The following is a 12,062-nucleotide window of genomic DNA, read 5'->3' on the forward strand; positions in this document are numbered from 1 at the left end:
CATAATCCTTATGTTGGAGATTTTGTCATATTACAAATGGTCCAAGAGATCCTTGGGAAATATTTTAATATATTGCCAGAGACCAGTTGGGAATTTAACTATCTGATATAACTTGGTGTGTTGTTACCAGTTCCCTTTATAAGTACACAGTTCACAAGGCTTAAGAGTACAATAGGTTAATGAGATGAAATTTTGGCTTTTCAGATATAAAGTACCTATAGGACCAACCAGGCAGATTTATTCAAATGATCGAAGTCTGTGGGGTTGGGAATGGAACTGAGGGAAGGAATGCTAGTTACTCATAAAATTATAGACTTAGAGATGAAAACTTTACAAATCCATCCACCTCATATTCCAGATAGATAAAATGAGACTCAGAAAGGAGAAATGCCTTTTCCATGAACCAGAGTCACATAGCATGTAACAGAAACAAGATGTAAACCCAAATCTCACTTCAAAATTAGTATTCATTCCATATTACCTGTCAGCCCTCTCTATATATTTTCAAAAGAAACACGAAACTCAAAAGAAGTGTGAGATGTGCAATTTAGAATCATCTCTACTCTACATGTTTCTAAGGACTATTTATGCCCAATCTGTGGTAGAGTCTTTGGAGCTCATATTGGTCTGAACTGACACTTGCCTTGACCCTGTGAGGAGTACAAGAAGTTAGGTTTCCAGACATTGTCAAAACAGAATGAAGGGAGGGTTGAAGAATCTTAAGATATTTTCCTTTTTCTTTCTTTCTTTTTTTTTATTATAGCTTTTTATTTACAAGATATATGCATGGGTAATTTTTCAGCATTGACAGTTGTAAAACCTTTTGTTCCAACTTTTCCCCTCCTTTCCCCCATCCCTTCCCCCAGATGACACGTTGACCAAAACATGTTAAATATGTTAAAAATATAAGTTAAATACAAAATAAGTATACATGTCCAAACATTGCTGTCCAAAAAGAATCCGACTTTGAAATAGTGTACAATTAGCCTGTGAAGGAAATCTGAAATGCAGGCAGACAAAAATAGAGGGATTGGGAATTCTGTGTAGTGATTCATAGTCATCTCCCAGAGTTCTTTTGCTGGATGTAGCTGGTTCAGTTCATTATTGCTCCAATGGAACTGATTTGGTTCATCTCATTGCTGAAGATGGCCAGGTCCATCAGAATTGATTATCATATAGTATTGTTGTTGAAGTGTATAATGAACTCCTCGTCTTGCTGATTTCACTCAGCATCAGTTCATATAAGTCTCTCCAGGCCTTTCTGAAATCATCCTGCTGGTCATTTCTTATAGTTGTTAAGATATTTCCAGCCAATCACTGTGTGAGTCCAGGAAGTGGTTAAACAACAAAATTCCTGACAAAGGGGTCCAGCATCCCAAACTGGTTAAGTTCAAAGACAGGATACAAGCCTTTTGATATATAGAATGGGCAAATAAAAAGGATTGTAAATCCAACCTAATTGTAATTTGGATTGCAAATCCCACCAACTGTAACTAAATTGTAAATCAAATCCGACTGTAAATCTGACCAATCTGAACCTTGAAGGGACTGAACTAATATAATGTTTGGGAGAATACCTGTTTCTTGCGAGAATCAAATAAAAAACTTTGCTTTCACTCTGAAAGAGTGTTGGTTGTAACACTACTTCTGGACTAACTTGCAATTGGAGAAGCAGTGAGCAGCAGCAGCTCATCCTGGCTTAGTCCCTGATTCTGCTAAATTCCACAGAGTCTTTTGGTAACAATCCTAATATAGGTGATGTCATTTGGGTTCTTTTCAAGAATGAATGACAACAACCAACATATTATTTGACTTAGAAAAGTTTGCTTTTTTTTCATTTTTTTAAGCTTTTTTATTTTCAAAGCATATGCATAGTTTTTCAACACTTGCAAAACTAAATGTTTTCTCCCTTCCTTCCTCCCATTTCCTCCCTTAGATAGCAAGTAATCCAATATATGTTAAACATGTTTACACTTATTTTCAATATTTATTTGTATAAGATTTTGATTTTTATGTTTTTCTTCCCCTTTCCCACCCCTCCCCATACCGAAGCAATCTGATATAGTTTACACTTGTACAATTATATTAAACATATTTCTACATTATTCATGTTCTGAAAGAATTATAAGAAGAAAAGGGAAAAACACAAGAAAGAAAAGACAAAAGAAAGGTGAAAGTAGTACACTTCTTTCTGCTTTCAGACTCCATAGTTCTTTCACTGGATGTGGTTAGCATTTTACATCATGAGTCTCTTGAAATTGTCTTAGATCATTGTATTACTGAGAAGAGCTAAATCTATCATAGTTGATTTTTGCACAGTATTGCTGTTACTATATGCAATGTTCTTCTAGTTCTGCTCACTTTATTCAGTATCAGTTCATATAAGTCTTTCCAGATTTTTTTCTGAAATCTTTCTGTCCCTCATTCTGTATAGAACAATAGTATTCCATTTCATTCATATATCACAATTTGTTTAGTCATTCTCTAAATGATGGTCATGCCCTCAATTTCCAGTTCTTTGCCATTATAGAGATAAATGTTTTTGTACACATTGGTCCAAAAAGTTTACTTTCAACACAACTTTTAGGCAATATTTCCTATTGAATAACAAAGGGAAAACATCAGAGATACACTGGATATAATATTACTCTCATGTGAAACTTCCAGCGAGTTTGGCTCAGTGGAGCTAGGATCAGAAAAATATGAGTTCAAATACTGCCTGAGATGCTTATTCACTGCATGAGACCCTGGAAAACTCATTTTGCTTCTGCCTGCCTCAGTTTCCACATTAGTAAAATGGAGATAATAATGGCATCTATGTCCCAAGGTGGTTTTGAAGATTAAGTAAGATGTTTGTGCAGTGCTTTGCAAACTTTAAAGAATTATTTAAATGCTATTATTATTATTATTATTATTAAAAACATGAAGTCAACTTTATATGTCAAATAATGGACATATCAATCACAAAAAGAGTACAAAGGTAATAATAATGTTGTTGTTTGTCCTTCCTTCTCAAAGGAGAATCATGACATCAGGGAGGTGATACCATGATATGCAAGTGCATTGGACTTAAGTAAGGGAGGGTTGTGCAAGGTCACTTGCCTCAATTCCCCCTCTGGAGCCATCTGGGTCCAGTGGCCAGAAGTAGATCAGGAGGACTGGATATGGTCCTAGATGCAATGGGAGACTTTGGGTTTTTTAAGCTAAGGTCTTTAACAGGTCTCAGTTTAACTGAGGCTACACTCGTTCAGTGATTAAGGCTAGGCAGCTATTTAGTCAAAGTATCTCCTCTTTCACTTAGTCCAAAAATAAATACATACATAAATAAATAAGTAAATCTGGGAGGAGAAGACTCTGGGTTTCTGGCTAAAACAAAAAGGATTGCTATTTCTATTCACTCTATAACCCAAACAATGATCAACTGGGGCTTGGCCTGGGATCTATTGTTGGCCAATCAATGAACGTTATTTAAGGCATGGTTCTTAAGAAAAAAATCTAGTCAGTAAATTCCAAAATGTCTTGAAAGGGTTCAGTGACCAAAAAAAAAAAAAGTAAGAGTAGCCATTGGCAAGGAAAGGAAAGAAGGGAAAAAGGGAGGGAGGGAATTTACCAACTGAATAATTCCAGTTGGGTCCTCTAGTGTGGCAACTTTACTCATGGAGATGGTTGTTGTCCTTCATTCTTGAAGAGAACCATCATTATATTAGGGAAGTGATAGCATAACATACAAGTAAATTAGATTTAAGTGAGAGAGGACTGCCCATAGTCACTTGCCTTACTTTCTCCTCCAGAGCCATCTGGGGTCCAGTGGCCAAATATAGATCAGAATTTTTTTTTCAAAGCACTTCATACTTTGTAAAGCAGTTCTCTATTAAAATATTAAATGTGCCTGCCAAGCCAAAAGCTCTGTAATAGAATCACCATCCCAGTCCTTCACAAGTACAAAAAAAAAAAAAAAGGAATTCCTGGGGAAAAAATTTTTACTTAAAAAATAAACTTTGAATTATGAAAGGAAGGAAAACTGAGAGCCTGCTTCCTAGTCCCCTTTAAAAAGCTGTTGAAAAGCTTCCCAAGATGATGACAGACAATAATTTATTCATGGTCCAGATGAATAGGAGAGCAATTTAACACCAGCATACACCTCAGTGCTTACCAAGCTCCAATTCCTGATGTCATCTCTTATATTTTCTTTTTTCTCCAGATCTTATTACTTTTCTTCCTTAATCTGGCTTGCCAGATTAAGACCTCCTTCAAAGACCTCCTTGCCTCCATCCTCTTCCCCTTCTAATAAATCTTAGTGATATGATTTAGGAGAGCAAATCTAGTTCCAAATGGTGTGTTTGGAGTTTAGCCTCAAATAATGAGACTGGTGTAGACACCAAATATTGGGGTTTGGTCATGTAAAGAATTCACAATGACCATTCTCTTTGGCAAAAGGTAGGTTTATTTAGAAGAGATTACAGACAAAATAAAGAGATACAACAGACACCAGGAATGGTAAATATGAAACAGAATTGAAAGAGCATGTAATTAACAAGGAAAGAGGTTTTAGCAGTTAACAATGAAAAAGATAAGTTCCTTAGTGGAATTCACAATTAACCAAAAAAAAAAAAAAGGTATTCCATGAGGTAACTGGCAGGTTAAATCCGAAAAGGAATTTAGCACCCTAAAAGAGTTAGCCAAAAGACACCTGGGGGTGGGGAGATGAAAGGAGAGATATCTTGTAGCGAGGGAGAGGGAAGAAAGGAAAGGCACCATGAGGCAGGGTGCTATTGTAGGCTATAACTCCAAAAGGGAGTCAGCAAAGATGGTGTGAGCCATGGACAGATTTATAGGGGAAATTTAACCTCAAGGGTTTAATATAACTCAGATTTCTGACTGGATATAGCAAAGTGGGGTAACTCTTGACCTCCCCAGTATAAGGTTGAACTGATCCCCATCGGTGCCCTTCCCTGCTTGCCTCAAGGAGTAATTCAATCAAAACTTCAGTCTTCCTCTGTCAGTCCCACCTTGTTACTCAGGATTTCATCAATAGTGTCAGGTTAATCTTCCTAAAACAACACCTTTAAGGTATTATTTCATGTCTATCTGATAAGTTAGTATCACAGTTTAAGGTATTATCTTATGTTTATCTGATAAGTTAATATCACAGAAAAGGAAAATGTCAAAAGCTAGAGAGGTTTAGAAAAATAGGGACACGAATGCACTATTAGTGGAGTTGTGAATTGGTCCAATCATTCTGGAGAACAATTTGGAAAACCACCAAGAGGACTATCAAATTGTGCACATTCTTTGACCCAGCAATACCAATACTAGGTCCATATCTCAAAGAGATCAAAGGAAAAAGAAAAGAACCTATTCAGACAAAAATATTTATAGCAGTTCTTTTTGTGATGGTAAGGAATCAGGAATTGAGAGGATATCCATCAATTAGGGAATAATTAAGTAAGGAGTAGTATATGATTTTGATGGAATATTATTATGCTATAAGGAGTGATATACAGGATTGTTTCAAAAAGAACTAGGAAGACTCGTATGAACTGATACAAAGGAAAGTGGCCAGAACTAGGAGAACATTATGCATAATAACAGCAATATTTTAATGATAATCAACTATGAAAGACTCACCCACTCTAATCAATACAATAATCTGAGCCAAGAGAAATTTTTGAGTTCAAATTTAAACATACTTTTTTCACTTACTTTATTTTTCTTGCTTTTTTTTTGGCAACATGGCTAATAAGGAAACATGATTTGTATGACTTCACATGTATAATTGATATCATTTTCTTTCCTTCTCAATGGATGGGGAAGGAACTGCAAGTGTAGGAAATCACAATTTAAAAAAAAAAATGAATGTTAAAGTAAAATTACTTTTAAAATTACCTTTATTATGTCAACAAATTCCATAGACCTCTCATCACCCATAGGATAAAATCCAAACTCCTCAGCCTGATGTTCAAGGTATTTAAAGTTCACTATAATTTGATTTTTCTCCTAGATATTCCACTTTATCTCTCTCTACTCCAGTCAGGTTAATCTCTTCATTGTTCCCACAATACATCTTCATACATTCTCATTTTCATGCCTTTATTGCTTTCTGATCTCCCTACTTGGATGTCCTTACAAGATTACTGATTGTCTGTTTAATTCCAATTCAACCTTCAGCCTCTAACTTAGGTAACTTTTACTTCAACACTGGAGTGAAGAGACAGGTAGTGGTTAAACTCAGAAACAGGACATTATTAAAGCTCATTTCTACCATTTCCTTGTCTAATTAATGGCAGTGATGTAGCAATATAGTACGCTACTAGTCAATTAAATCAACAAACATTTATTAAGTTCCTGCTAGGTGTTAAGTGGAGCAGCTAGATGGTACAACAGATAGAGTTCCAGGTCTAGAGTCTTGAACTAATTTCTTGAGTCCCTAAGGACTCTTAGCCTTCTCCTGAGAAGTCAGGGGGTGGTGACAACCTGTGTTGAGATTGAAGCAGAGTGATATCAGGTGGAAAAGTGATTCCAGGTGGCAAACTACATACAATAGCAAGTTGTTTATGTGGTCCTTACTGTACAGTATATAGTTAGCGCATGCACAGTTTTGCATTGGTTATATAAAGGTATTAGGGTATATAAAGGTGAAAGAACTTGGAATAAACAGACTACATATTTCCACCATCCTTGTGGGTCTTCTGTCTTCATGGCTCCTCCACTAAGGTGGTATATATTGGCACCCCTGCTTGGGGGCTCTAGAAAGCACACTACAAGTTTGAATGTCAAGCATATTTTTATATTTGATCCTAGAGATCATAGGGAGTCATTGGAGTTTATTGAATATGATATTGACATATTTAAGTGATATATTAAAACGTTTCAGACATAGTTTCTGAGTAATCATTTTATTAATAATGCTAGCATATTAATAAAAGGATGGTCATTTGGCTATCTCTCTTTAACCAAAGACTCTTCATAGAACCCACTCAACACTCATATTTTCTTGGAAAAGTGAACTGAGGGTTGAAATCAACTCTGATTAGTTAAGAATTGATGAGAGAATTAATATTATAATGAGAAATGGATCTCTTTTAATGAGGGTCAGGGATATGTGCCTGACCACCCAGTTTTGATCAAAAAGAATTATCTATTTATATTAACTGTCTGACAAAAGGAAAAAAAAATCTACATTTTCCCAGATCTGTCTTAGTAAAACACAGTGGTCCAGAAGATATCTAACCTTATTTTTTCTTTTGAACAGATTTTAATTCTTCCTCTCAACTTCAAAAGTTTCCTGAGTAATCTACAGGAACTGAGTTCTAAATGAGGAAGTAGAGAAGAGAAAAACCTTGATCCTAACTCAGTAATTCATTATTAAATACAAGAGAGAAATAATCACTTCTCTCACTTAAATACTTCATGAAAACTAATTTGACAAATGAATGGAGAGTGGGCTAGAATGGGGGAGAAACTTAAGGCAGGGATATCAACCAGTAGGCTTTTACAATAGCCTAGGAGTGAAGTAATAAGGACCTGTAGCAGAGCAGAAGCAGTGTCATAGAAGTGGGGTTGGAGAAAGATACAAGACACATTAGAAGGTAGCATATACAATACTTGGTGACAGATTGAAGGGGGTGCACATAATGAGAAGCAGTGAAGAGCTGAAGATAACATCTAACTAAAGATAACAACCAGGAGAACATTATACATAATAACAGCAATATTTTAATGATAATCAACTATGAAAGACTCACCCACTCTATCAATACAATGATCTGAGCCAAGAGAAATTTTTGAGTTCAAATTTAAACATACTTTTTTCACTTACTTTATTTTTCTACTTGTGTGACTGCAGTGATAGTGCATTAGATAGGAAGAGGGAAATTAGGAAGACGTGAGGGTATAGGGGAAAAAATAATAGCTTCAGTTTGGGATACAATGAGTTGAATGTGTCTATGGGACACTTGATTGTCCAATAGACATCTGATAATGTGAGATAGGAATTCAGGAAGAAGATTACAGTTGGATAAATAGACTTGATAATCATCTACATAGAGATCGGAACTGATGACATTAGTAAGCAAGACAGTACAGAAGGAGAATAGGGTTCAGGACCAGAGTCATAGTGGAAGCTCACAATTAGTCTGGTCTGAATGAAGATCTAGCAAAGATACCTGAAGAGAAGTCAAACAAGGATGAAGAGAGCCATGAAGAGAGCACTATCATGAAAACTTAGAAGAGAGTGTCAAGATGATGATCTTGGAAAGTGTCAAAGATTGTAGAGGTCAAGAAGAATAGGATTGAGAAAAGGCCATTTATCTATGGCAATTAAGAGAGCATTTGGTAATTTAGAAGATAATTTGTTGCTGCTGTTTAATTGTCGAATTCTTTGTACCCCATTTGGGGTTTTCTTGGCAAAAATGCTAGAGTGATTTGCCATTTCCTTCTCCAACTTATTTTACAGATGGGAAACTAAGGCAAACAAGCCTAAGTGATTTATCCAGAGTCATACAGCTAGTAAGTGTGTGAGCCTGGGTTTGAACTCAGGATGAATCCTTTGTCAGTGGTTTCAATTAAATAAAGAGATCAGAAACTAGGTGGTAGAGAGTTAAGGAAAATGAGAAAAAAGGAAGTAGAAGCACCAGTTGTTTATAGTATTGTCAAGGAGTTCAATCACAGAAAAGGAGATACACACAGCAAGAGACAGAGAGGCAAGGAGACAGAGATACAGCAAGAGACAGAGAAACAAGGAGACAGAGAGAGACACAGAGAGGGAGGGAAGGAGAGAGAGAAGGGGGAGAGAATGAGAGAAGGAAGGAGGAAGGGAGGAAGGGGGGAGACAGAACAGAGATAGAGTAATAGCTAGGGAATAGATGAATAGATGTATCAAGTGGGGATCTTTTGAAGATGGTGGAGACATGGACTGATTTTAGACAATCAGGAGGCTGCCAAATAGAAAGACTAAAGATAAATGAGAGAATGATGATACAAAGAGCAATTTGCTGGAGGAAACAGGATGGAATGGTACCAATTGTGTATGTGGCAGAGATTTTGTTGGCAAGGAGCATCTTTTCATGTGAGACAAGGATGAAGATGATAGTGGCAAAAGGCATCTGAGTAATGTGAGATGAAGGAGAGGATGTTCTCAGAGAAAGGCCTCAGATTTTGTTTTTGTTTTCAGTGAAATAGGAGATAAGATTCTCAGTGGAGAAAGAATAGAGAGATAGTGCATTGAGAGGTTTGAGGGATAAAAAGGTATGATGGTGAGTCAATTAGAGAAGTATAAAAGGATAGCTTTGCTAGTGAGGGCCTGGTTGAAATTATGTAACATAAACTACTAGTGGATTCAGTGTGGATTTTCTTCCGCTTCAAGTACTATTGCATATGAGTAGGTGTAAAGGCAGCAGATGGTTTAAGTAATCTAAGAGCAAAGCTTGGCAAAGCAAGATAAATTGTCATTCCACTCACTTTGTATTGGTCACATTACTTTTCTAGTGACTTCCTTAATTCTTCCCACTGGAGAACTTGTAGTGTTCTTTTTTTCTAAAATATAATCGGTCTCTCTGGGAGCAGGTTTCTTGGGGAGGTTTTCTGGAGGCAGCCTTAGTTTCAGTTCAAAGTAATAATCATTCCAAAAGCAGCCAGCTGTTAAAAGTTCAGGTCCTTTATTGTCTCTTCCAAAATAGCCCGGTAAGCTTTCCTTGATTCCTTTTTTTTTTTTCTTTTTTTTTTTTTTTTTTAATTTTTATTTAATAATTACTTTATATTGACACTCGTTTCTGTTCAATTTTTTTTTCCCTCCCTCCCTCCACCCCCTCCCCTAGATGGCAAGCAGTCCTTTATATGTTGGATATGTTGCAGTATATCCTAGATACAATATATGTTTGCAGAACCGAACAGTTCTCTTGTTGCATAGGGAGAATTGGATTCAGAAGGTATAAATAACCGGGAAGAAAAACAAAAATGCAGATAGTTCACATTCGTTTCCCAGTGTTCTTTCTTTGGGTGTAGCTGCTTTTGTCCGTCATTTATCAATTGAAACTCAGGTCTCTTTGTCAAAGAAATCCCCTTCCATCAAAATATGTCCTCATACAATATCGTTGTCGAAGTGTATAATGATCTCCTGGTTCTGCTCATTTCACTTAGCATCAGTTCATGTAAGTCTCGCCAGTCCTCTCTGTATTCATCCTGCTGGTCATTTCTTACAGAACAATAATATTCCATAACATTCATATACCATAATTTACCCAGCCATTCTCCAATTGATGGGCATCCATTCATTTTCCAGTTTCTAGCCACTAAAAACAGGGCTGCTACAAACATTTTGGCACATACAGGTCCCTTTCCCTTCTTTAGTATTTCTTTGGGGTATAAGCCCAATAGAAACACTGCTGGATCAAAGGGTATGCACAATTTGATAATTTTTTGGGGCATAATTCCAGATTGCTCTCCAGAATGGTTGGATTCGTTCACAACTCCACCAACAATGCAATAGTGTCCCCGTTTTCCCGCATCCCCTCCAACATTCATCATTATTTTTTCCTGTCATCTTAGCCAATCTGACAGGTGTGTAGTGGTATCTCAGAGTTGTCTTAATTTGCATTTCTCTGATCAATAATGATTTGGAACACTCTTTCATATGAGTGGTAATAGTTTCAATTTCATCCTCTGAAAATTGTCTGTTCATATCCTTTGACCATTTATCAATTGGAGAATGGCTTGATTTCTTATAAATTTGAGTCAGTTCTCTATATATTTTGGAAATGAGGCCTTTATCAGAACCTTTAACTGTGAAAATGTTTTCCCAGTTTGTTGCTTCCCTTCTAATCTTGTTTGCATTAGTTTTGTTTGTACAAAGGCCTTTTAATTTGATGTAATCGAAATTTTCTATTTTGTGATCACTAATGGTCTCTAGTTCATCTTTGGTCACAAATTTCTTTCTCCTCCACAAGTCTGAGAGATAAACTATTCTATGTTCCTCTAATTTATTTATAATCTCGTTCTTTATGCGTAGGTCATAGATCCATTTTGATCTTATCTTGGTATATGGTGTTAAGTGTGGGTCCATGCCTAATTTCTGCCATACTAATTTCCAATTATCCCAGCAGTTTTTATCAAATAATGAATTCTTTTCCCAGAAGTTAGGGGCTTTGGGTTTGTCAAACACTAGATTGCTATAATTGACTATTCTGTCTTGTGAACCTAGCCTTTTCCACTGATCCACTAATCTATTTCTTAAGCTTTCCTTGATTCCAACAGCTCTTGTTGCTAGTCCTTTGCCTCTACCTCTGCCAGCTTCAGCCTCTCCTCTTCCGAATCCCCAGTTCTGCCCGACTGCAGTCTCCAGCTTCTCAATCTCTTCAACTGACTCCTCCACTGACTTAACTCCTTTTATGCTCTTTTAGAGGTATAAACTCAAAGGTTGACTCCTCCTCCAAGAGTGGGATTGTCGGAGGTGTAACTTTGTCAATCTCCCAGACTTGTGAACTCTAATGTGTGAGCTAATGTGTGAACTCTCAAAGGTGTAAACATAAGCATTGTTTCTATCAATTCCAGTGAGTTAACCCCTTGTTTCAAGTTCTAGCTCATAACAAGGACTAATTTTCCTTTCAAATTGGTGAGAAAAGAAATATGAGATCCTAATCTTATTCCAATCCCAGATGGTTATAGCTTCCCAAACCAAAGCTGATAGGTCCAAGATCTAGGTCAAAAAACTGGGACTAAGTTCTTTATTTGTTCTGGGAGGTTGTAAAATTGAATCAATAATTCTCTTATTTTATACAAATCCCCTTTTTGTGGAATGTAGTGGGACTTTAGTTGTGACTTGGAGCCAGGAAAGCTAGAATCCCACTAACTTTGCATGCATCCTCATTTTCTCTTTGTCTTTGTCTCTTTTTGTCTCTGGCTCTCTCTCCCCTCCATCTCTTCCTCTCTCTTCCCCCCTTTTTCCTTCCCTAAGTTGTTGCCACTACTGTTTTAGTTTGTTACATTTACATATATGATCAATAATCCAATGATACAGCAGCTCTCCCAGAAAGAGGGAGGCAGAGAGAAGAGAAAGAGATCACTAG

This window comes from Antechinus flavipes, chromosome 3 (assembly GCF_016432865.1).
Source record: "Antechinus flavipes isolate AdamAnt ecotype Samford, QLD, Australia chromosome 3, AdamAnt_v2, whole genome shotgun sequence".
NCBI lineage: Eukaryota > Metazoa > Chordata > Mammalia > Dasyuromorphia > Dasyuridae > Antechinus > Antechinus flavipes.